This window comes from Dermacentor variabilis, chromosome 4, assembly GCF_050947875.1.
Source record: "Dermacentor variabilis isolate Ectoservices chromosome 4, ASM5094787v1, whole genome shotgun sequence".
NCBI lineage: Eukaryota > Metazoa > Arthropoda > Arachnida > Ixodida > Ixodidae > Dermacentor > Dermacentor variabilis.
In genome coordinates, this window is record NC_134571.1 from 193,335,050 (window position 1) to 193,361,429 (window position 26,380).

At 47.9% G+C, this 26,380-nt stretch overlaps 1 protein-coding gene and 2 pseudogenes across 1 annotated transcript in view; 2 read left to right on the forward strand and 1 right to left on the reverse strand.

The window, feature by feature from the left end:
- Positions 1-990: 990 nt before the first annotated feature.
- LOC142578487 (uncharacterized) lies at positions 991-20,286 on the reverse strand (annotated as a pseudogene).
- LOC142578119 (uncharacterized) overlaps positions 10,326-26,380 on the forward strand; it is a 186,120-nt gene continuing 170,065 nt past the window's right edge. The window contains exon 1 of the mRNA XM_075687527.1: positions 10,326-10,412. The gene's annotated coding sequence lies outside the window, so the exon portion shown is untranslated. The remainder of the gene's footprint in view (positions 10,413-26,380) is intronic.
- LOC142580581 (U2 spliceosomal RNA) lies at positions 24,220-24,399 on the forward strand (annotated as a pseudogene).

A 26,380-nucleotide genomic window follows, 5' to 3' on the forward strand; every position in this document is an offset into this window, starting at 1 on the left:
CTTGTATACTCCGGCCTTCTTTCTTATTGACAGACGCAGTTCTTTGTTAATCCAAGGTTTATACATTCGACGTCTAGATGATATCACTCTCGAGGGAATGTATTTAGCGACCAAAGACAGGATTTTATCTCTGAACAGAGCCCATAATCTTTCTATGCTGTACTGACTGCTGTATTCCAGCAATACTGGCATGAATAAGTGTAACTCTTCGTCTATGGCATTATAATTCCTCTGTTGATACATAAAAATCTTTCTCGGGCCATTCTTGCTAACCTGTAAATTTTTGCACACTATTGTTGCATTTACGACCTCATGATCACTTATTCCTGGTGCTGCCGTAACTGCTTCAACTAAATCATCATTGTTGCTAAACAAGTCCAACGTACTGTCCTTAGCTGAAGCATAACGCGTTGGGAAATTTACAAACTGAGCAAGTTCATTGTTACGTGTTAGTTCAATGAAGGCCAAGTGAAGTACCGAGGCGCTCATCGCTACAGGATAGCGGTCACGCCATACAACGTCAGGCATGTTAAAATCGCCCCCAAGTAGAGTAGTTTCCGATGATAAGACCGACAGTGATCGTGCAAGGTTGTGAAATGGTTCTACGCTTGTTGGAGATGGTGGCCTGTAAAACGATCCCACCACAAGGTTGTTACCACCAGAAACCAATATTCTGCACCAAATGCATTTTGAAGAAACATCACAGTATAACGGTACACTTCTGATTCTGTCATGTACAAGAATGAACACACCTCCTTCCTGGTGATTACGGTCTTTTCGATAAGCTATGTATTCGGATGGAAATACTTCACAATCCGATATGCCAGGGTCGAGCCACGATTCTGTTCCGATGAAAATATCTGGTTGTGAAATGCGCAGAAGGCTAGAGAATACGTCTATTTTATTCTTCAGGCTCCTACAATTGATAACGATGACGGACAGGCGATCCGCCGAGTTTCTTCTGAGCCGCGGCGGCTCACGCTTTGTTTGCTATTGAATGTACTCCCGTACGAAATCCGTTGTATCGTCGTAAACATAAGTCTTGCCCTCATAAGTCATCTTGTTGTACTTCAGCTTATATCTAGCTCCAGAGTTCTGTTCTCGCGCATAAGCAATCAGGTTGCTTCTACATAGCCGAACCTGCTGGGAGTAGTCTTCACTCAGTGATATTCTGCTGCCTTTCAATTTCGAAGCCGCAGTCGCTGTTTGTCCTTGAATAGTCCAAACTTCACAATAATGGGCCTTGGTTTATCGTTATTATGTTACCCCATCCTGTGAGCTCTCTCATTTGTTGACGGTTCAACAGTAATACCCAGTTTGGCCGAGCAGACAGATATAACCTTTCGTTCCGATTTATCCCATGTTTCCTTCTTGCTCTCATCGTCTATGCCGAAAAACAGTAAATTATTCCTACGTGAACGATTTTCGAGTTCGTCCTGATTGATCAATACGTTTCGCATAGCTTTTGAGAGCTGGTTATTCTGCGCTTGCACTTCTCTGTCCCCAAGCGCAGACAAAACAGATAAATCCTCAGCTAATTTGGCAACTTTTGACGTTAGACTCCCAATTTTGTCTTCGATTTGCTTGTGCTCAGTTCGCAGTGTTTCTAACTGTTTAATTATTTTGTCTTAACCTGCCAATATCTTTGGTAACGAACGTATTGCTTCCATTAGTTCACGCTCTTGCTTTTCCGACAGAGGGCCAGGGTTCTCTTCGACGTCACCAGCTAATAGTAATCTTATTTTAAACAAAAAATCTATCGCACCAGTACAGAGACAGATACCTGCACGAACAAGCACAAACCGCCGTAACGACCAGGTGGGCTCCGGTACCGAGTTTTCTTGCGTACTAGTTGGCTTATAACGGTAAAAAAGACCAACCTGAAGAAAGAGCAGCTGTGAGTGTTTCGATCGCATCTCGGAACCAGAACCCAAAGGCCTTGTCTGTAGCAGGCGTTTAAATAGTCTTTCCTCGAACAGCGAGCGCCCTCGGTGACCGGTAGTGACAACTTTTATCACGCTGGGTACTGAAGATGCATCCGGATATGGCCATAACCACCAGTCAGTGATTACAGCCGGGCACTGTCCTCCGGGGAAGTCGCTGATGTCGTTAGTTGTGCACATGTGTGTAAGCACCTGTTGTTCCTGTTGACGCTCCGTCAGTTCATGCAGACGAGGCCACACAGTCACTATGTTTCCATTTGGGCATGCGTTGCAGACCTCGCCACATCTTCCCAGGTGTCTTGAAGCGAAACCAGTGCCGGACGCTGCGACGACGATCTGAAACAACTGAAGAAAGAGCAGCTGTGAGTGTTTCGACCGCGTCTCGGCACCAGAACCCCTTATGTCGCCCTATAGATAACGAATTCATGAGGCTTCACTGGAGAAGAATGCTACGTCTACGCGAGGGCCTGATTTCACATCCAAATCCATGCGTGCACACGCATACACGCACGCACGCGCACGCGCACGTACACACACACACACACACACACACACACACACACACACACACACACACACACACACACACACACACACACACACACACGCACACGCACGCACGCACACACACACACACACACACACACACACACACAGACACACACACACACACACACACACACACACAATCGTTGCAAGGGTGCATAGCGTGAAGCAGCATGAATAGGATGACACTAGAGATGGACGAGGGCTAACTTTGAACTAAGGTTCATTGTAAAAATGTGGCGAGTTATACAAATTACCAGAAAAAAGACATCTTTGAAGGCTAGATAAAAATTCGTACTTGATGCGGCCAAACATAAATAAAAGTGCTTCAGAATGTACAGAAAAATTCCCAATGCAGGAAAAAATCATTAAAATTGCCAATCCTGCATGCCCGCAACTTTCAAGAAACACTGCTCTTATTCCAATAGACAGACTGACAGCTTGCCTATGCAAGCACACTCTTCCAGTTCCATGCCATTGGAAAAAAAAACGAGTTTCTCGGAAGGTAGCCCCATGTGCACTTGGTGATCACAATGTTTTTTTGCTGGACTTGTATGTATATATATGTATTTTCTCCATTTCCCATTTTTGTTTCGTTTCATCAAGCACTAGATTTATCAGGTTTTATTGCTGTACTACTTTCCGCTAACCTTTATAAATCGCTGCATTTTCACAACAAATCTTTTAATTAGAAGTTAGCGTACCTTGTTCTTACTGCTGCATATTATACATTCTTGCTACATTGGCAAAATGAAAGATTTTATGAGGTACACAAAGCATCATAAGCGCCATTAAAGTTGTCGCAGTCTAAAAACATAAACAATAGCCTGGCTGCAAACGGCACCATAGAACACATAGGACGAACAAGAAAACCGAGATAATCTAACAACCAAAAGTTTAATGTACACAACGAGTAACTGCTGGTTGACAAGCAATAAACCGAACACACAAAAAGGAGAAGCAAAAATTAATGTATGTTTCCTGACAGGAAATGCATCCATTTTTAACGGAGGCCATGCTGAAAATATTCTCCCAGCATTTTTAGATCTACAGCTTCCGTAATTTCTCTATGTAGCCAATCTGTACAGAATGCTAGCTTCTTCTTCTACAAGCACGCTCAGATGTCGAGAGTGTATTGTAGAGGAAGAAGCTAGCATTCTGTCAAGATTGGCTGCCTGGAGAAATTATGGAAGCTGTAGATGCTACGGCACTAGGAGACTCTTGTGTCAGCATGACCTCTGTTACACTTTCAGAGAGGGATGCGTTCCCTGTTGGGATCTGTATAGACACACATGAGTTTTTGCTTCTGCTTTTTGTGTAACTTCAATTTATTGCTTGTCAACCAGCATTTATGAGGCATGTTCAACAGACTTTCATGCGTTAGTACGCCTCATGACAGTCTTAGTCTCTAGCAGGAAGGTGTTCATTCTTTTTAGAGTAAAGCTGTATACGCCTAGGCGAAACATTCGTGGTCCGATTACGAAAACCATAGTGTAGGGGTATGAGCCATTGTTTAGGGGGGTGTGAGCCATTGCATTCGTCTTGTATCATGGACGGAGAATTTCTTGTTGGATAGACATAGAGATGCTTATGCATTTAAAACGTATACACTTATCTACGTATTATTGCAGGGAAGGGACACAGAGCGGGACGGGGTTAAGATAAAACCATGATGACATAATTATTTTCCAGTAAAGGTGTGGTGGGCCATTAGTTACACCGATAGTCAGGTCGTTTCTCTCACGCTGCAGAGCGCGCATGCAGCAGTCTATCTCCGACTTGGCAATAGGTTCAGCAATGTGTCCCTGCATGTAATTAAATGAAATTTGCAGCCCCAATGTGTCACTTGGTAACTACAGTGCATAAGCGAGTCCTAAATATTATGATTAACACATTATGAAACACAAATGCGTAACATAACTCAGAAATATTTGATGGACCCGCTGGATTAACACAATGAACCCCTCATTGCACTTTCCATGATGGTGATCTTGCAAAGTGTGTTCTGTGGCTTTCCAAATAAACAATGCGATAAACCCAAGCCAAACTTGTGCGTAACCTCACTAAAGAACACTGAGATAACCAATAATATAGGAAGACTTGAATAAACCATCGGAAATAGCCCATGGTGATAAACACCAGGCCCGCACATTTCAGCTTCGCTGGTTTACCATCTGTACAGAGCGCATGGGCAGTTAGTTGTTCTGTTATTGTTTGTTAAGTATTGCATAATGTTGTTCCAGTAAAACACATCGGGCTAGTTGGTGCATTGTATTGGTGTTACTTTCTCCTCCTTTTTTTAAATGTTGTGCCCTTCTTTCTTTTGTAACTACTTTTTTATTCACCCTCTCATAACACTTCATTCGTGCAGCCTGCGAGGTATGTAGATAAATAGGTACATAGGCACATGTCATTCATTCATCTGCATACACCTCGCGCCATTCCTTGCTCAACAAACGTCACTGTGTTTATGTCTCACAGTGTCCATCTACATTAACTGCCGCTTGCATTTTGGTATAGTTTGTGAACAGCGTAGTGCATAAAGATTACATGACATCAATGTTGTAGCCTATGTGGTGCATAAGCAGACCCTGCAAAAGATGACATGTTGGATTGTTCAAAATAGGACAAATTGTATATATCGCAGTATTTAATTGACCACTTGACAAAAACTTCACTTCGTATAGATTCCAACACGTACACTGAATCTGCAGTCTTTCTTCGCTTATTAATGTGGTCGTTACTGCATGACCACATTGTAGATTTGAAAACAAAGTTCAATAAATTCTTTTGTTGCAATATAAAAATATGGGTAGATCACTACGATTGCAACACCAGAACTTGATACAAATGGGCACACTATAGGATGCAGAAAAATGCTCAGGATAAACTCCAGAATGTTTGCATCGTGATACTTATGAAAGGGAACAATTTCATTTCATGGCTGTGAATGAGAGGGAGAAAGAAAACTTAATTGTGTTCGTGGAACAAAAATGCATTGATAAGCTTAGAGATATAGTCATTGCTTAACACTTTCGAAATGATTATAGCTTGCTATCGACATTGAAGCAGCTTTTCAACAGCAAGAAAAGGAATGAGTTTTTGCAGCTCTGAACATTGAATTGCCGACATTGTAAGCAGGCATAAAATTCTGCCAATATAATCTCTTTAGGAATACCAAACTGGAATAAACTTTGAGACTTTCATTTGTACTTCTGCTGACTGAGCAATCTAGTTTGAAATTACCCCCATAAGTATGCCTTAACTATGTTGATCTAATACAGGTTAAATGCATGACTAGCTTAAGAAATATGCATGATTCCTATAGATGACAGTGAAGAAACTATAATATCTACTAACATTAATAATATAATAATATTTATTTCCTCAAAACAGGCTAATCGTGAGCGGCATGCAAGGCTGAGCAGAAAGGTGAAAAACCCTACGGCAAGTGCGCCGGCCGTTGGCCTATGGTCCTGAGTTACAGATCGCGCGTATTGATATGGTCTTCTTGTTAGAAGTTCCGAGTATACTCTCAGCTCGAGTCACAGGGCAACAAAGTGGACGAGAAGCGTTTCCTTTAGAACGCTATGTTACAAAGTACAGGTTTCTACAAAAGTGACGGTAACTGCACAAAACATTTGATGCGCCGGATTTTGCGCCTTTAGAAATATTTAGAGTGGACTCCCATACATATATATATATCCACAGCTCACGCACGGCGATGGACGAAGAAGGCTAGCGCTAAGGTTGAATTTCACAACACAATTTTCATTCCGCGTCCTGTAATCACACAGATAATTTGCGGCTTCGTTCAGGGGCACACGCGGGCTTTCGGGTTTGTGCTAGTTCTTGCGTTTGGCGCAAGAATATGGCTAAGAGCAGGCACCGCATATGCGCAATCACGAGCAATATACACACATCATTTCTCTAGAAGCCGACGTCGAGCAAGGGTAGCACGAATATTTTGTTGGGCTGGCGCGACGACTGCGTGACAGCCGAATTCCGATTACTGCATATGCGGTGAGGGTAGCTATATGAGCTTTTCGATAGGTCACCTTGTAGATTGTTGTAGCGTAGGCAGAACGAAACGGTCATAGAAGGCAGATGAGGCAGCACACAGCGCTGAACCACCTGCGAACAGCAGTTTACGTGCGCCATGTCCCACTGAACTTCAGAAACCACTGTTGCACACTACAAAGCAAATCTTAACTTCAACACGTTTCAGAATAATAAAACACGCATATTACTTACTCTTAATAAAAAAAGTCCGCAATATTATAATCTAAACTTTTTATTCATTACAATAATAGAATTATGCAGCGTGTGCCACGAAACCTGGCAGCAAGGAACCCTCGGCGTCGCACCAGTCGCATTGTTGAAATCGCAATCATGTGAAATGGGCCCTCTAAATATCGCATTGCGACGCGTGCGACTGCACCGATTTCCGTCGTTCCAGTCGCCGCATGTGAAACAGGCTTGAGGTCCATACAAATGGTAGCGGAGTCCGCCTTGGGGCGGTTCTTGCCCAACGCAAACGTGGTCTTGAGGAATACGTCGTTGCTTATGCTAGCCGCACGCTGACAAAGTCGGAGCTAAAGTATTCTGTTACAGAAAAGAAGTGTTTAGTCATACTGTGGGCCCTTACGAAATTTCGACCTTACTTATACAGCTGCTAATTCGTTGTAGTGCCGGACCACCATGCGCTGAGACCCCTCTGGCCGCCTCGCACGCTGGGCGCTCCGTTTACAAAAATACGACATTCGGTCCGTGTACCGCTCTGGACACAAGCATACCGATGCCGACGTTCTCTTCCGCTCGCCCATTTCACCTGACGCGCATAGTCTTTGCCCATTCAACTTTGTCCTGACAGCACTTGCCATTGATGACATGCGCTCTGAGCAGCGCAAACACCCGTGGATTTCTTCGCTTTTGGAGTTTCTCGCTGATCCTGCCACTGTTACAGCACCTAGGACGCTACGGTGGCGGGCGCATCACTTTGTTGTTCGTGACCAACTCCTCTACCATCGCAACTATCCCCCCGAGGGTCGTCAATAGCAGCTCGTAATACCGCGTCATCGTCGGGCTGATTTATGCGCATCGTTTCACACTGTTCCCCATAGTGTACACGGTGGCGTGTTAAAGACCTACACCCGCCTTAGGCTCTGGTGTTACTGGCCTGGCATGCACAATGATGAAATTAGGCTACTCGCAGGTGCTAGTTGGAATCCGTTGGTGCGGGACAGCAGTAATTGGATATCACAGATAGAGGCCTTCGTCCTGCAGTTGACATAAAATAGGCTGATGATGATGAAGACACAAGCCAGATAACATCATTCCCTCGTGATAAAAGCATGTCGTCCCAGGTGCAAATCCTGCAGCCACCTTCAAAGTGACAACAAAATTAAAAGCAGGACAAGTAGTTATGCACACGAATTGAAAACTGGCTTTACTTGCACTAGTTCCGGTGTGATTTATATGCTTGAACGTTCCTTCCGTAAGAAACAATATATCGGTGAAACGGGACCATAAATGAACGTCAGGATGAACGGACATGGCGCGGGCACAGGTAAAAAGATACCCAAAGCCGTCTCTGAGCATTTCACCCAACCAGGCCATAACTTTGACGAAGTTAAACTCTGCATGCTAGAGTCAAATTTTTGTTCTGCGCGAGATAGAAAATACATAGAATTGTACCTCAATGTATGTTCAAGACATTGCAACCGATAGGCATAAATGATTGAAAGGGAGATTTAGAATGTATTCGCTATGCTAAATTTCCAACCATAGGCAACATCACTTAGTTAGTTTTCATTGGGTTTGTTAGTGTTTTGTTTTTATTTGCTCCGTTTTTGTTCCTATATTTATACATTCAATCTTAGTATTATTTTTTCTAGAAGCCACCGTTTCCTGGCGCTTGTTTTATTCTCTTTTGTAGAGAGACGATAGTTCACTGATCTCCAGCGGAGCAGATAAGGCCCCGTCGCCCAGGGTCCTTCCACAGACACACATACACACACACAAAAAAAATAACCTGTAATGAGACGTCAACCGGCTGACACACGGCGCTATCTCACCTTTGTCCACCGACGTCGATTAGCATACCTTTTTCTTTTATTTTACACCCTCGCCGTTAACACAGCTCGTTCGTTGCCTCAACGCCCAGCGTTATCCCCTCTTTCCCTTAGAAGAAGTCTACCTATGTATACTGCGCCGAGGAAAGGATATGCCACCTCGAAGAAAAGTGCACTTGTTGAAAGTTAGCTCCCGCTCTCGCCTTGCTTTCGTTTTGTCCGCCGTCCGTGAAGTATAGTACTTTTGCGGGTGTTTTATCGCAACGTAGGTTTTGCCCACCAAGGCAACATTGAAGTCCCTGTAATACACACGAAAAAAAAAACTTTTTCTTGCAAATGTAGTCTATTAGCTCGAATAGTGCACGAGAATTGCAGATGTTTGCAGATGACTGCGTGCTTTATCGCGAAATCCAGAACATTGATTACCAAATAAGCTCGATAACGCCTTAAATAAAGTAGGGAAGTGGTGCAAACATTGTCAGATCTAAATCATTTTAGATAAAACGGTTTGAATGTCTGTTACAAAGAAAAAAGAAAGTTACATTATTCTTATTCCATTAACAATGTCATCATCCCAAGTGTTTCTGATCATGCTTACTTATGACTCATAATTTCTTTCGACTCGGCGTAGACTGCGCCTATCCAATAACGAGGAAAGTAATGCCCAAACTGGCTCTTTCTCAAGAGAGTCTTGCGTCATTCGGCCTTTGAAACTGAGTACCTTACCTACGTCACCTTCATTCCGCAGATTTTAGAATATGCGAATATAGCTTGGTTTCCGCACATAAAAAATAACATCCGCACACTCGGAATGCTTCATAGGAAAGCTATTCGTTTTCTTTATAACCGCTACAAGGGTACCGATTCACCAACTGAGCTCTCACAATGTGCAGGCCTTCACACTCTGGGAAGCCGAGCGAAACTACAGCATTTGAAGGTTTTGTACATGCTACTCCATAACTTATTTAAGCTAAACCACGCAGACTTGGTAAACTTTATATCCCCTCTCCAGGCTCGACAGATGCCCCCAAACAGACTAGAAGAGATTTCCTGCAATAATAGCGCGTTCTTGTTCTCCTTCTTCCCGCAAGCTGTACGACAATGGAATGGACTGAACCCGTGTGTCACTGAGCAGACAATGTCTAACAACTTTATTGAGCTTGCGGTGAGGGCAGTGGTCTCTTTTGCTTATTGATATTGTTTGCATCTCTGTATTTGTTCCTAATTACTCTGTATATAATTTTGATGGCTCAAAAGGAAAAAAAAAATATGCAGGATTGCAAATGTACATATGTGTGTAAAATTTTGTTCACTCACTCTTTTAATGACCCCCATGATGTTGACACTATGTTGAAATAATAAAAAAAATAAAAATAATTGAAACACAAATTTTTGGAATGGAATAGAATAGGGTCGGGTGCCAGGTATGGGACGTTTGGCGTGGAATGACCCTTTAGGGCCCACCCTGTTTCCCTCCTTCTCCTCGCCTTGCCTCGGGCTGCCACCCTCAGATTGTTGCGCTTATGCGCGTGGTTGTTGCGAAATGAAAAGTACCGTTGCATAACGAGCGCTCCTATTCTTTAAATAAGACCACTGAACGTCTGTCTTATGTATCTGGCGTTTAACCGCAAACATTTAGAACGCCCAATCGAAAATCCTGTCAACCTATTATTTCAGGAGGAGCACGCCGTCATACACCCACAATCGATGATGACCAGGCCAGCTGCTCTCTCGGGGAGACGCAAGCTGTGCTTTCTCGCGAACCTTGCAGCTGCCGCGTCACGTAGTACATCGTGCACAACCTTCGCCGTACTCGTTGCTCAGTGGACTCCGCTACTAAAACACACCGGTAAGAGGCCTTTGTTGAGTTCTATCGCAAACATAACGGTGCTCAATTTCAATGCGGAAATCAATTAGCCGATGTTCACGACAGCGTGGGTATCCCCTTTTGCTTGGCCGTACGTTCCTCGGCTGCGGAAAGGGTCGTCGTTTCGCTTGCAAGACGCGGCGGCCGCATTCTCCTTGGTTCAGAATGCAAAAATGCTCATACCAATGATACTTCGTTCCAGACTAAACGACTCCGTATGGCGACCCAGCTGTCCACTACTTCAATTCTCGCAGTCCCTGTGTTGCGATAGGACATCGATCCGCATTCATTGGAGAATGCTGATTAATATGCGAGGTTTTTGTTTCTAGAGGCATCAAATAAATGACGAGGGCCGCGAAAGAAAAAGCGGTTACTGGCTGTGTGCTCGTGGCAAAGTTTGATTTAACACTACTTTATATAAGAAGCACTCGCGTAGCGCAAACATCCCGCTCCCGCGCATTGCTAGAGCAGCGGTTGAGGAATTCAAGCGCAAAGCTTGGCCTTGATATCGCTGGTAATGCCTAGACGTTTGGTACGAACTACTCAAATTTTTCTGTCATGCACATTCGTGAATGTTACCCGCCTAATATTTTTATAGCCTGAGAGATGAAAACAATTTCAGAATGCGCTCGTTTAAATCTATACTGTCTTTACGTTAGCTTTTACAATTTCAAATAAAACAAGTAATTACAGTCTATTTTCTTTGGTGCCATTGTCCCTTGGTTTTCATATGATTGGGACTAACAAAAATCGGCGCCCTCAGCCCCCTTTCTTTTGCTACAAACTGAAGGTCCTGATTCCTGTAGCTTTGATGCCCTTTGGTGACGCACAAAGACTTTCTGGCTAGGTGCGGTCTCCCAAGTTCACGTAATACATGACGCCATCCGCAAAAGAGGGTTTTCTACATGTGTCGCCATGGGCCATGAGCAGTCGCTCTCGATAGCACTCCCAGGGCTATATCTAGCGCGCACACACTAAAACCTTGGAAAGTGCGTTGTAAAACGGCGCCGCGCTAGCTCAGCTGGTGACAGCGCAGCACTCGTAATGCGATGGGGCTTCACTTCCCGCCTGCGGCAATATGAGTTTTCGTGCGCTTCCTTTTCTCTATTTATCAGTACTGTATATGAAATAAAACTGAATCAACGCACAAAAGATGGTGAATGATATTTATTGCCTGTCCACATCCGGACACACAGACAACCAGGTTTGCCAGCCGAGGGCGGTGGGTGCAGCTATGTCCAACTATATACACACGATACAAAAACAAGTGCCCTATGATTTCCTCTCTTTCATTATCGATTTGATTTACACGCCTGGGACCTACAAAAATCGGGTCCTTCAGGTCCTCTTATTGTTAATATTGTTACACACGAGGTGTTTAATGCAGAACCAGATGAATCTGGTTGATAGGCGCGGTTGTTGAAGAGCGGTCTCGCGGCTGCTTGGCTAACGTCGTTCTCTTCTTTCTTTCATCTGGTTGTCTGCGCGGCAGGCGTGGTTCATGACAGCTTGTGACATTTCCCCGCTGGCAGACGAAGACCGCCGGGCGATTCAGTCATCTGGTGGGTTGTAACGCCTCAGACGCGCGACGTGTGTCACTTCAGCCTTGGCTGAGCGTCGTCCACTGCTCGTGAGACGCGCAATGCGGTAGTTTACTTCGCTGAGGCGCTCCAGAATAACGTAAGGGCCGACGTAGTGGGCGAGAAACTTCTGGCACAAGCCACGCTTCCGCAACGGCGTCCAGAGCCACACAAAGTCACCAGGATCGAAGTAAACGTGGCGGTGACGCCCGTCATAGCGTATCTTGGACCGGTCCTGCGATGCTAGGGTGCGTAGCCTAGTGAGGCGTCGCGCTTCTTCTGCTCGACATAGGATCTCATCAATTGATTCGTTGTCATCAGCGAAGTAGGGAAATATGGTGTCGAGGATGTAGCGCGGCAGACGACCATACAGAAGGAAAAATCGTGAGTAACCAGTGGTCTCGTGTCTCGCGGTATTGAAGGCATAGGTAATGAAAGGCAAGATACTGTCCCAATTCTTGTGTGCTGAATGGACGTACATGGACAGCATGTTGGCAAGCGTTCTGTTTGTGCGCTGGGCCAGACCATTAGTTTGTGGATGGTAGGGCGTAGAATGGCGGAAGCTACATGAACGCAGACGAAGGGTTTCTTCAACCACATCCGCGGTAAACTGTCGCCCACGATCGCTGATTACTATGCAAGGAGGTCCATGTCGGAGTGTAACGTTAGCCAGCAAGAAGATAGAAACTTCTGTAGCTGTGGCCGATGGCAATGCGGCGGTCTCACAATAGCGGGTAAGGTGATCTACGCAAACGATAACTCAACGATTACCCTTGGAGGATCGCGGGAAAGGGCCCAGAAGATCTATACCAACTTGCTCAAAGGGTGCGCTAGAAGGGGGAACTGGTTGAAGCAGGCCATGTTGCGCTGGCATTGAGAGCAGCTGGCGACGTACCGTTCGATATCTTTCCGCATCTTAGGCCAGTAAAAACGTTCTTGAGCCCGGTAGAGTGTACGTGTGGAACCAAGATCACCGGAAGTTGGGTCATCGTGCATGGCATGTAATACTTGGTGGCGAAGGTTCTTGGGGACAACTAAAAGGTAGCGTGCACCGGTGGTCGAGTAGCTCTTCTTATACAGCGCGCCACCATCACTTAGGCGAAAGCGACTGCCTGCAGGTGACTCCTGTGCTTTCGCGAAGAGCGGTTGTAAGCTCTCGTCCTTGGGCTGCTCGGATATGACGGTACCCATATCCGGAAATTCCGGGGACACAAAAGCGATGTATTCATCAAATTGTCCGCATCACATTCAGTTGTTTGAAGTGGCATCCGAGAGAGACAATCAGCGTCAGCATGTCGCCGGCCACTTTTGTAGCAAATAACGAAATCGTATTCCTGTAGACGGAGGGCCCAGCGCGCTAGTCGTCCTGAGGGATCCCGCAGATTCACAAGCCAGCCTAGCGAATGATGATCTGTTATCACAGTGAAGGGGTGCCCATAGAGATACGAATGAAACCGTTGCATGGCGAACATGACCGCCAGACACTCTTGTTCGGTGACTGTGCAGTTGCGCTCGGAGCGGCTCAAGGACCGGCTAGTGTAAGAGATGACGTGCTCACTGTCGCCAACACGTTGAACTAGCACAGCACCGATGCCTACGCCGCTGGCATCGGTGTGAATCTCAGTTGGTGATGAAGGATCAAAGTGGCGAAGAATTGATTCGGATGTCAACAGGAACTTGAGCTGGCGAAACGATGAGTCGCAATCTGCAGATCGCTCAAAGGGAACGCCTTTTTGGAGAAGGCGTGTAAGGGGATGAGCCATGTCAGCAAAGCGGGGAATGAATCGGCGAAAATAGGAGCACAAGCCCAAGAAACTTCTTAAGTGCTTGACAGAGTTGGGTACTCTAAATGCTTCTACGGCGCAGTCTTTTGTCGATCTGGTCGGATGCCTTCTTTAGCGACGAGATGGCCTAGCACAAGAGTTCGTCGTTCCCCAAAACGGCATTTTTTGAATTGAGCACAAGACCCGCTTTCTCCAAGCAGTTGAAGACCAAATACAAACGTCTGTTGTGCTCACTAAATGTTCGCCCGAAGATCACAACGTCGTCTAAGTAGCACAAACAAACTTCCCATTTTAAGCCGCGTAATATCGTGTCCATGAACCTTTCGAACGTTGCGGGCGCGTTACACAACCCGAAGGGCATCACGTTAAACTCGAATAGTCCGTCGGGTGTTACAAATGCTGTCTTTTCTCTGTCGTCCTTGTGTATAGGAATTTGCCAGTAACCTGACCGTAAATCGATTGAGGAAAAGTAAGATGCCGCAAGGAGACAGTCGATGGCGTCGTCAATTCGTGGGAGCGGATATACATCTTTCTTAGTAACGGCGTTTAGGCGACGGTAATCAACACAGTCCGGCACGTACCGTCTTTCTTCTTCACTAATATCACGGGGGCTGCCCAAGGAATAGATGATTCTCGAATGACGCCTTGCATAGCATTTCTTGGACCTGATCATTGATTATCTTGCGTTCTGGCGGGGATACACGATAGGGTTTTTGTCGAATTCGCTGGGCGGCTCCTGTGTTGATGCGGTGACGAGTTCTCGACGCAGGAAATGATGGCGAGCCATCGTGCTGCGCAAAGTCGAATACCGAGGTATGTTTCGTAAGCAGGGCCATCAAAACTCGACGCTCGTGATTGCTGAGTGACTTATCAATCATGGAAAGTATCTTCGAGCTCCCGGGGCTGGAGTTACTGGTTGCTCCTCCATCGGGGAGCTCTGTAAGTACTGCCACCGATACGGGCGAGTCTTCCTGAAAAGTGGCAATCTTTAGGCCTTGAGGTAGCACTGCCGCTTCAGTGGAACAGTTTAGCGCCCACAGCCCCGCGCATCCATTGGTCACTGAGACCACGCAGTGCGGAACTAACACGTTTTTCTTGAGGCAGTTCCGATGTACAGGTTCCACTGCAGCATTGAACGAGATAGGAGACGGAGATGAACAGGCGACGGCAACACGCACCGCGGATAAGGCGGGCACAACTGTATCCTCAGACACGCACAACACACTCTCCGGGCAAGCTTCACCTTCAAAGAGCACAGGTGAAACACTGGTGTCGACACTGAGTTCTCCCGTCCGGCAGTCAACATTCGCACCACACAATTGCAAAAAGTCAATCCCCAGAATCACGTCATGCGAGGAGCGAGGAAGAACAGTAAACTCTGCATTAAAAACTTTCCCACCCAAAAACACGTCCACGTTACACACACCGACCGGGCATAATGATTAACCCCTGACTCCACGGAAACTTGTGCACTGGTCCCAACGAAACATAACCTTGCGTCCCAGAAGGCCTTTAAACCCCACACTCATGACCGAGACAGTTGCTCCCGTGTCGACTAAAGCCATTGTAGAGACCCCATCAATCAGAACATGAACCTTATTCTTTAGCATGAAAATAGTTGGAGGCAGTTGAGTCGGCAGCACACACTTTCCAGCGACCTCACCTCCATCGGCCGCGCTGGCTAGTTTCTCCGCGGGGGCGACACGAAACGGCGCCGAGGCGATGGTGACGTGAATTGCGGCTGAGGGGATGGTGATCGGGAGGCTCGGAAGGCTGGTGGTGGCGTCAGAGTACGGTCGGAGGCAGGGGAGCGGTAGCGGTTCCGGGTTCTTTCTTCCCCAAAGTAGGTCTCCTGGGCGGTGCATCGGTCCTCTCAAAAGTGGCTTCCTGAAGTGGAGTCTCATGGCCACTGAGTGCGCAGTGTACGACCGCTAGACCGCATAGTCGGCGCTGAAGATCCGTAGTTTGATGCTCGGCGTCGGCTACGGTACCTAGCTATATGGCCAGGCATGTCGCAGCAGTAACACACTGGCGAAGGGCCAACTTCAGAATGCGGATTGAAGTATTCTGCAGAAGACATCAGTTGAGGGTAACGAGGCTCTTCCCCTTGAATGTCGTAGGTAGCGGCGAGCCTTCGTGGACGAAAGTTGCGTGGGCGTGGATCAAAGCGTTGAGGGGGCGAATCATTGCGTGGTGGTTCGGTCGTAATGTAATGCGTTTCGTCTCTGGAGCCGTTAAGATCCGCGTCGTTCACCGAGTGGTTCCAAGTAGCCGAAGGGGGTTCCCAAAGAGTGTCTCGGAAAACGGAGGAGCTGCAACGTGGCGCCGCATAACGTGCTTGTTCGTCATGTCGCTGGAGCTCCTCGCGGACTATCTGGCGGATGGCGGACGAAAGGTCTGGAAGCGGAGGACTCGTGTCAACACTTGCTACAGTCGTTACATTGGCCAGCCTTCCAAACTATGGTGTATTTCGGCGGGTCTTCCGCGCCTCGAACATACGGCAGTGCCGTATCAGTTCTGACACAGTGTTCAAGTTCTCTTTACCAATGAGGAAGTTGTACACGTCTTCCGCTATTCCTTTTACCACGTGCCCCACTTTATCTTCATCTGTCATTTGAGGGTTGACGGTTCGGCACAGCTTCAAGATTTCTTCGATATAGGTAGTGCAAGTCTCGCCGGGTACCTGAGCTCTCTGGGCTAATGTGAGTTCCGCACGTTTCCTCTTTGCGTCCGAGTCACCGAAACACTTTTTGATCTCCTCAACGAAGCGTGTCCATGTAGTTAGCATGTCCGCGTGGTTTTCATACCATACCAACGCCGTGCCGGCCAAGAAGAAAACAACGTTCCTAAGCTGACAGGTAGCGTTCCAGTTATTGTATTGGCTTACCCTTTCGTAATGAGTTAGCCACTCATCCACATCTTCCTCTGCCTTCGCCGAGAACGTGCGTGGCTCTCGGTAGTGCTGGATAGGGACTGGGCTCGCCGAGGCACTGCTGGTGAGGGTATTTTGCTCTGTGGCCGTGATTGAGCGCGACGGCGAAAGTCCGGCGAGGCGACGGCTTCGGCGTAGCTCTTGTGCTGATGGCTCCGTTGTAGGTCGTGGGAGTTACCCCGCACAGCTCCACCAAATGTTACACACGAGGTGTTTAATGCAGAACCAGATGAATCTGGTTGATAGGCGTGGCTGTTGAAGAGCGGTCTCGCGGCAGCTTGGCTAACGTCGTTCTCTTCTTTCTTTCATCTGGTTGTCTGCGCGGCAGGCGTGGTTCATGACAGCTTGTGACAATATGTTTCCCGTACGCTTCTTTGCAAATTACACAGAATTGATATTGGAGCCATTTTTATTCATTAAGGAATACATGGAAAGCATACCGAATTATTGTAATGGCGTACAGAAAGTTTGAGTAGGGTGAAGTTATCTCTGCTGCTTTAGAGCCAACTCGTCCTAAACGGAACATAGCTATCAGTACCTATATAAAGACAGGGCAGCATGATCCACGTTGTTAATAAGGTTTCACTTGTTTAACAAAAGCCCCGATTGTGGCGTGGGATATTTCTTGAGCGATGGGCGAATACCGCGGTGAACGGTGGGTTCTATGGCAGCTTTGAAAGTATGTGGATGTGAACGGTGTGCGGCTTCGTTGGAAAGGTAATTCCAGTCGCTGGCAGTGCTACTAAACAAGGATTGGAGTTTAGAAAATTGGCGTTCAATGTTAATAACGGTGATTCAAAAATGGCAGTTTCGCTTGAAGGCGAAGTATAGAAAGCGACATGATTGCGCATCGTGGCTCTGAAGACGTCGCACACGAAACGTTGGCATGCTAAGGAGCGCAACAAACGGCGTCACAGGCGCCGCATCTTTATGGTGCACGAGGTGTCACCGAAGGAAAGCCGTCCGCGCGTGTCAGCGCCCAATGAACTTACTTCATAGGGTTCGCTTGACGCTTAATGTCCTGTTTCGTTTATGTGAGATATGAGTGTATGAACAACGGTGTGCGGTACACACACATCTACTCAGTAAGAACCCTAAACTGTGCGCCCATAACGGTCATGCCAGCAGCGCAAGCCTGAACTCTGCCCCATGCCTCAGGCTGAGCGGACTGCGCGGCGCGTAATGGGTGGGCCTTCTTGGCTTTGCGGTTGTTGCATCAAAACGCACGGCATGTCTCTGGATACCTTCTAAGCATCTAGGCGTGGGCCGCGTATGTGCGTCGATACCGTGACAGCGGGACGGCTGTGCCAAGATCAATGGCCCAAAAGCACCTCGAGTGTCCTTGTATTTGCTATTGCAATAATGATGGATAAAACGAGCCATAAAAGTGCCACTATCTTACGAGTTCTTCAAATGATACTCTCATTGCAAAGTAAGTTCAGTCGATGTAAGCTACAAAGTTTGGCGACGTGACGAACAAACATGGTAGATTCTTGAGCCCAAAGAAATTCTAAACACCGAATGCTTAGCTAAATATCGGACGGTGCAATTGATATTGTCGCGCCAGTACTCCGATGAAGAAGAGGACGACGCGAGTATCCATGAACGTTCTTGTCAAGGCGCAGTGAAGAACAAGAAGCCGCAGTTGCGCTGGGTATTAAAAAGGAGACATGCTGCTGTGCCTCGGGAACAGCGCTCTACGACCCCTGTTTTTTGACATTGCGACACTGGTGGAAGTGCTAGAGCCTGAAACTCCATGCTGGCAACCCCTATTCCGAGCCGTACACCCAGTCCCGGAGCTCTACCTCTCGTAACGGCTCCAGTCCATCGTGATAGTCGGCGCCTGCTCGGCCTCAGGCCGGAGTTCGCTCCCGTTGCGACTCCCACCAACATGACTACACCATCGGCGCTTCTCCCTCCTTCACAGACGGCGCCTAACGTTTCCCAGGTGACCCTTGAACATCGTCGCGTCCCGGAAATCTTCCACGGCGTATTTTTGTGCCCCTCAAATTGCAAAAATAACCTAAATAAAAATGAGGGAAACCCGCACCACCAAAGTATAGCAGGTATAAGCCAATAAAAAATAAATAAAGAGGCGTAGAGACCCAAAAAGAAGTTTGAGGAAAAGCCAATTGTTGAAGAAAAAAAAAACGAGGTAAGCCGACAGAAGATGTATATAATCAAAAGTAGGGAGCAGGAATGAATGTCGGAATACCTGTCTGCATTGACATGTGGCATGTGGCGTCTCGGGATTCGTCCAATTCTTTATTAAGTGACCGAGCAGAAGGAAAAAAACAAAAACGGAAAAGGGAAAAGAAAGAAGAAAGAATTAGAATGAGAGAAGAGGGCCGGGCCAGAGGAGGCCTGCAGGTCCAGCAGGATGGCGGGCATCTGAAGCAGAGCTTTGGGTAGGCCGGACTGCAGAGGCCTGGAGAAGTACTGGCGTTTGGTAAGTGCCTCTAGACTAAACGCGGTGGGATAGTCTTGAAGACTCTTGGGATGGCGCACTTCTCGTACATGTGACCGGAGGTCTCCGGTAGGTGTGACTTTGGGTCAGGTATCACGAGCAGAGTGCAGTGCGCACTCTGCATCAACTGCCTACCACTCGGCGTCATCGACATCACCACAGCTTGATCAAGTTTCTCGATTCCCGCCGGCACTGACGGATGGCCTCAGTACTGAACCATTGTGAAGGTGTGGAGGACTGCATTGACCAGTACGAACGTGTGGGTCTGGGAAATCACTGGAACACACAACAAAAACTGAGCCATGCTTATTTCGCGCTAGAAAACAGCACTCGTACGCGAACAGGGAAGGGAGCTTCCAAAGGTGGGGCAATTTCGGACGTCAGCTCCTCGATACCCACTCGAGCTCGGACTGGCGAAATTACGCGCAACAACTTATTGAAGCTCGGGTACAGAAACCCAACGAAACCGTCGCCATGTATGTGGAAGATATGGCTCGTCTGTTTCGTCGAGCTGACCCCGATATGACCGAGGCAAAGAAGGTGCGTCACCTTATGCGGGGACTTAAGGAACCGCTGTTTGCCAGTTTTGTACGAAACCCGCCAACAACGGTCGACGAATTCATCAAGGAAGCGACTGTCATCGAGCGGGCACTTCAGCAACGCTGCCGCCACTTCGACCGCCAGCCAAACAACACACTAATAAGCTCCGCAGCTCAGATTGTTGGCCACACTTCTTTACAGGAAATGATTCGAGACATCCTGCATGCAGAGCTGCGAGCCCTCGGCATTTATCCTACGGAGTCGCCGATCGTTTCTGTTGCCGAAGTCGTGCGCCCGAAGTTGCGGCAAGCCTTCGCCTCATCAGCCCCATGTCCAGAAGCACGTCTGCTGACCTATGCAGACATGGTCTGGCGTCCTCTCCCTTCACATCCGGTAGCGCCATTTCCGCCACGGCCCGCTCCCGTGCCGTGGTGGCAACGGGAATCTGTGAGACGACCTCTATCGCCCGACCGACTTGTGGCGCGCCGCCGACCGTCGACCACTCTTCTTCCACTGCGGCGAACCAGGTCACATTGCCCGCTACTGCCTCCATCCAGACGCTGAAGTCGGCTCCTTTTCACCTGGCGCTTCCGTGCACTTCGACGACCGTCGCGCCCCGAGCAGTGATGAGCTGTCGCCCGGCCAGGCGGCTTCACCATGTTGTTTCGGGGAGTCCCCGTCACCTCTGCGTTACACTTCCCGAAAGCGACTGAGTTTTACCACAGACGTCGACAGGGGTGATTGCTTCAGAGACCTCCGGGGAGATGGTTGCCCTATGTCGAGACGCCAAACATACACTCCACGCTCCCCACAAAGACGACATGACGACGGCGAATATTAATGCCGACGAAAACGATATGACGCCGACGACGTTGCCCGTGCCGATCTCAGCATTCTGCTGGATGGACATCCCGTCACCGCACTTGTTGACACTGGCGCAGACTTCTCGAGTGTGGCAATAGCTGGCTGACTGAATTTGGAAAGTGAAGACTCTGTGGACAGGGCGCCACATAAGAAGTGCCGGGGGTCAGCTAATGACACCAACGGGATCATGCACCGCCCGAATTCGCATCGGTAATTCTAGCTTCATTGCCACTTTTGTCATCATTCCCGAATGCTGCAAAGACCTCACGTTGGGGATGAATCTTCTGCGAGATCGCGACGCAGTCGTAAACATTCCGGAACGTATGGTGACATTTTCTGCAGGCCTATACGGCGCCACGATCGATGACGGGCAACATGAGCGCTTGCAAATCGCGACGATGTCATCATTGAGCCGTGATCCTGCCGCCTTGTATCTTTATCATTCAAGAAACCTAACCATGGGGATGTGATCGCGGAGCAAATCGTTGCACTATTGCTCACACAATGTTTCCATCGCTAGAGGCGTACTCGACATGACTCATGGGCATGCAGAAGTCCTTCTCACAAACTTTATCAACGAACGCCGTCCCATCCAGAAGGGTACCGCAATTGCGTACTGCGACAACGTCACCCAAGTCAAAGATTGTTTCGCTCTACAAGCAGCGACCCTCCCGCCCTTGACGCCTTTGTCTGTCGATGTCAGCTCCACCCTGTCGCCCTCCGAGCAGCAGTGGCTATTGGACTTGATACACTAGTTCGAAGACTGCTTTTCGACTATGTCAAAGGTAAAATAAACACCACTGCGCAAGCACCGTATCATCACGTATGATACTATGCGGCCGATTCGAAAAATAAACCCTAGCGTGTAGCTCCAAAGGAACGCGAAGAGATTCAAGAGCACGTGGAGAAGATGCCCAAGGTTGGTGTGATAAAGCCTTCGAAATGTCCCTGGGCGTCACCCGTGGTCTTAATCAAAAAGAAAGACGGCAGTTTCCGATTACGCATAGTTGAGAGTAAATTGAACCAGGTCACGAAGAAAGACATATATCCGCTGCCACGCATCGATGATTCGCTGCACAGGCTGTGGCAATTCATGTTATTTTTCATCAATAGACCTATGAAGCGTGTATTAGCAGATCGAGGTCGATGAGAGAGATAGTGAGAAAACTGCCTTCGTAAACCCCGATGGTCTTTATGAATTTAAGGCCCTTCCTTTCAGTCTGCGCTCAGCGCGTGTCACTTTTCAGCGACTAATGGACACCGTACTATCAGGCCTGAAGTGGCCAACACGCTTGGTCTATCTAGACGCAGTAAAAGTGTTCTCAGCTACATTTGAGGAGCAGAGAAGCAGGTTACTAACTGTTCTCCAAGCCATATGCTCGGCTGGCTTGACGTTAAAGCCCGAGAAATGTCATTTTGGTTTCAGTGAACTGTGCATCTTCGGCCACCTTGTTCGTGACGAGGGTGTACTACCTGATCCAGCCAAAATAGGTGCTGTGGCAAAGCTCCCCACACTATCTGACAAGAAGGCAGTGACGCGCTTTTTGTGGCTGTGCGCCTGTTATTGACGCTTTATTGCGAGTTTTCCATGTATTGCGGCACCGTTAACACGCCAGACACGAGACAATGCTCCCTTTCTGTGGGGTGAAAATGAGCAAGTAGCATTTAGCGAACTACGCCAAGGCCTGCAAACACCTTCTGTTCTTGAGCACTTTGACCAAGGTACGCCTGTAGTACTTCAGACTGATGCGCGCAATGTTGATCTTGGTTCCGAAAATGTAATCGCCTACGCTAGCCGAACTCTCTCTCGTACGGAGGAATACTACTTCACTACCAAGAAGGAATGCCTCGCCGTGGTGGGGGTGGTTATCAAATTTCGCCCATATTTGTACTGCCGTTCATTCAAGATTGTCAGCGATCATCATTCTCTTTGTTGGCTGATTAACTTGAAACACCCATCTGGCCGTCTGGCGCGCTGGAGCCTTAGGATTCAGGAGTTCGACATGACTATTACTTACAACTCAGGAAAGAGGCGCACCAACGCTGATGGACTCTCGCGGTCACCCGTCGAGTCCACAGCTAACGATGACGTGTACGTTGACGCTGCATTTTTGGGCGTCGTCGATGCCGTCACCATTTCACAGGAGCATCGCCATGACTCAGAGCTGCTCCCCCTCATTAAAAGCACTTCTTGGTGGGCTAGTTGGTAGCTATTCATTATAAAATATGAAGACGCCAAATTATTAGTTTCTGGGAAGGCCCTAGTAAAGGCGCTCCGCGACACTATGCCAGGGTACTGCGGTCGTTTCTCCGGAACGATGTTCTCTATAAGAACTTTTCTGCTAGTGGCAGCACGTATCTGCTCGCCGTACCGGCATCACTTCGAAAAGAAGTACTATAAGCATGCCACGATCAAACTACCGCAGGTCATCTAGGCTACAGAAGAACATTGTCCCGACTCCGACGAAAGCACTACTAGCCGAAGCTACGTGCTGCTGTAAATTATCACCTGCGAACATGTGCCGATTGCCAAAGACGCAAAGCACCCCCCGGCAAGCCCACAGGTCTCTTACGTCTGGCGGAGGTACCAGGCCAGCCTTTCGCCCAAGTTGGAATGGATTTCCTAGGCCCATATACAACTTCTACAGCGGGAACAGGTCGGTCATGGTTGCCACCGATTACCTGACGCGCTACGCCAAGACGAAAACTACACAGCGGGGCACAGAAGCCGGAGCAGCTCATTTTTTCATTGAAAACGTCGTCCTTAGGCACGGCGCCCCAAAATTAGCCACCACAGACAGGGGAACTGCCTTCACTGCCGAACTTCTTGACTCGTTTCTGAGACTCAGTGGTACAAGCTACCGGAAAACAACCGCATATCATCCCCAAACGAACGGGCTAACCAAGCGTCTTAATAGGAGCCTCGCATGTGGTACGGATGAAGCCGCACCTGTCGAACTAACTGTAGCTTTTCTTGTTTTCTTTTGTGTGTGTGTGTGTGTGTGTGTGTGTGTGTGTGTGTGTGTGTGTGTGTGTGTGTGTGTGTGTGTGTGTGTGTGTGTGTGTGTGTGTGTGTGTGTGTGTGTTTGTGTGTGATTCTCTCCCGTTGTCCCGCTTAAATTGCGCATCGGGAAGATGCTTCCTTCGGAGGAACCGCAATGCCGCGCCAGTACTGCATGAGCGGTATGCATGAGCGGTATTCTCAAGGCGCAGTGAAGAGGTCGCAGTTGCGCTCGGTAATAAAAAAGCGACCTGCCGCTTTGTCTCCTGAGCGGCGCTCTACAACCCCTGCTTTTGACGTTGCGACAATATCCTATAGGCACAGCCGCTGCATGCAAGAAAAAAATCATGAGCCATTTTTCCAATCTGTTGAGGTAGATGACCAGCGAAGTTGTTCAGCACACCTCACATAGATGACACAGAATTTTACACAAATGTACGAGCTCATTTACCGTCATTTTTATAAACATTCGTGTCGACGACGGGGCTGCGGCCCTGAGCGGCCGGAGGTAACTAGCCACGCGTGACGCTTCGATGGGACCGGCACCACGGGAGAGCCGAAGGAAAGTAGATACGCCAGCGCTTGGAACACCGGCAAAGAGACGGCTGTGCGAGCGTAGGCGTGGCTGATGCGGGTCAGAGTGTAGTATCTCTTCTTATCAGCTTTGTATCTGATACGCTTTCTACTTGGACCCAAGATATTAAAGTTATTTTTGCAAGTTGGCGGAACGCTCTAAGCCTGCTTCACCTCCGCCGCGGGTCGGCCCGGTATTGCACTATCTCCGGGATCGGCCCAGGGTAATTGCACACGCAGTGCACAAATGCACAGAACCCTAGCTCTGAATAGCTTCGCCGTAAAACGGTGGGGCCTGCCGCGTGAGGCGGGCTGCAATGGGAGCGTACGCGACAGCCGTATGTACTTGCATTATCGGCCGCTTGGCTGGGCCGAACGGCGCTAGCTATGGGCATGGGACGCACGGGCGACGGCGTTCCAAGCGCGCTCCACGCATTTTCTAGGCTGGCCCCCGACAACAGTCGCTGACTGGCAGCTACGCGGTGGACCATACCGTTTGTCATGCACGCGGCAGGCCGCACCTTTTCTTTTTTTTTTGTAAATCTGACGGCTTTCCTACATGTATCACTGTACGCATTGATCGAATGTGAGAACAATTGCAATAGGCTCTTGTTGGAGGATGTATAAATGCAGGCGATATAGGTCAATGCCTAGTATTCCGTTCGGTACATTTAGTATGATAGCTGATCCCTGCAGCTGGCGTTTCGCGGTAAAACATGGCATGAAATGATTGCAAAAATAATTAACACACACGACCGCTCTTTGCAGCGTGCGTCCGCTCCTTTCTTGTTTCGTTGTTCCGTACGTGGCTTTACCGTCGAGAAACAAGTTCTAGAAACTAACTGAAAACCTTGACGAGCAGTGCAACAAACGGGGACAATGAAGACATAAATACTAAGTACAAACGCAAACTGCCAGCTGTATTCCATAAGTCATTACACACGCTTATAAATGCTCGCCAGCACGTACCACATACATTTCCACAGAGCATCGTCCTTGCCCTGAACGTGCAATGTTTGATAGCCTTGGAACTATTAGTTCTCAAAGGGTTAAAACCATTCAAATCGCACCTGTTGATTTTTCAAACATGCGCGTGCACTATCTCGAAAAATAACCTAAGCAAAGGGAAACAGGCAAGTGTGGGAAGAAATCCTTCAACGGATCCCCTAAGTAAAATTGACCGACTGCAAGGAAACTTTCACTGAGAAATTCCCGAACGTAGTACAGACACTACGATGCATAGATAGTTACCAGGTTATCGAAGGTTTCTTGTTAACGGCAAAAATGATACTCTGCGGAAGCTTGTGTGGTACGTGTCGATGTTGAGCATTTATAATCGTTTGTAACTGCTTCTGGAATGTACTTGGAAGTCGGCGCTCGTCCTGTGTCATTGTGTCTTCTTTGTTCATATTTTTGGCGCTGCTCGTCAAGGTTTTCAGATGTGAAGAAACTGGACCAAACAAAAGTTTTGTGTTATCGAGATAGCGTTAAGGATACCGTGTCGCAGAAAATCCAGAGATGGGCCAAGCTCAAAAGAAAACGGGATGTATTGAGCCACTCTTTTTAAAGAATGAGACAGCCTTGGTTCGGTAGAAGTGAGTGGAGGTTTTTTTGAAGAGAGGAAGCCGGTTCGCTCTCGCTCAGTGAGCCGTCAGAGCCGCCCCTTTGCTGAATTTCGTGGTTTCGTTTTCTTGCTGGTGAGTGGTGGTCAGCGTGGACAGACTCGCGGTATTCGTACGTGGACTGATGCATGCGGTGTGCGCAGCAGTCCCTTTGATTTTGTGACCCTTCTATAGTGGGCATCTGATGCAACCAAGGGGAGAAGAAGCCTTAATTGGCAAAGGATGGAGCCGTTAGTGCCTGCTGCTGTTCGAACGATGTTTCTCGACTCTCATCGATCGCGCATCGTGCGCTGGTGCAACAACACTTCGAAGACGAAGACTTCTGTCTCATTAAAAACAACAGGTAAATGTACAGTTTACGTCCTGGTCTTCATGTAAATTAGTGTAGAAAAGAAAATTTCCCTCACGTCATCCACTTCTGTGGATTTTCTGAGCGTGTTGCATTAGTACGTCATTAAAATGAGGCCAATGATGTGTTGTATTGTAATACGAATTCATTTTTTTATCTGGTCACATGATGACCCTAATCGCGCGTGCGCTCAAAAAAAAAAAAAAACGAAAGGTACGCGCGGCAGGCAGGAGGGAAG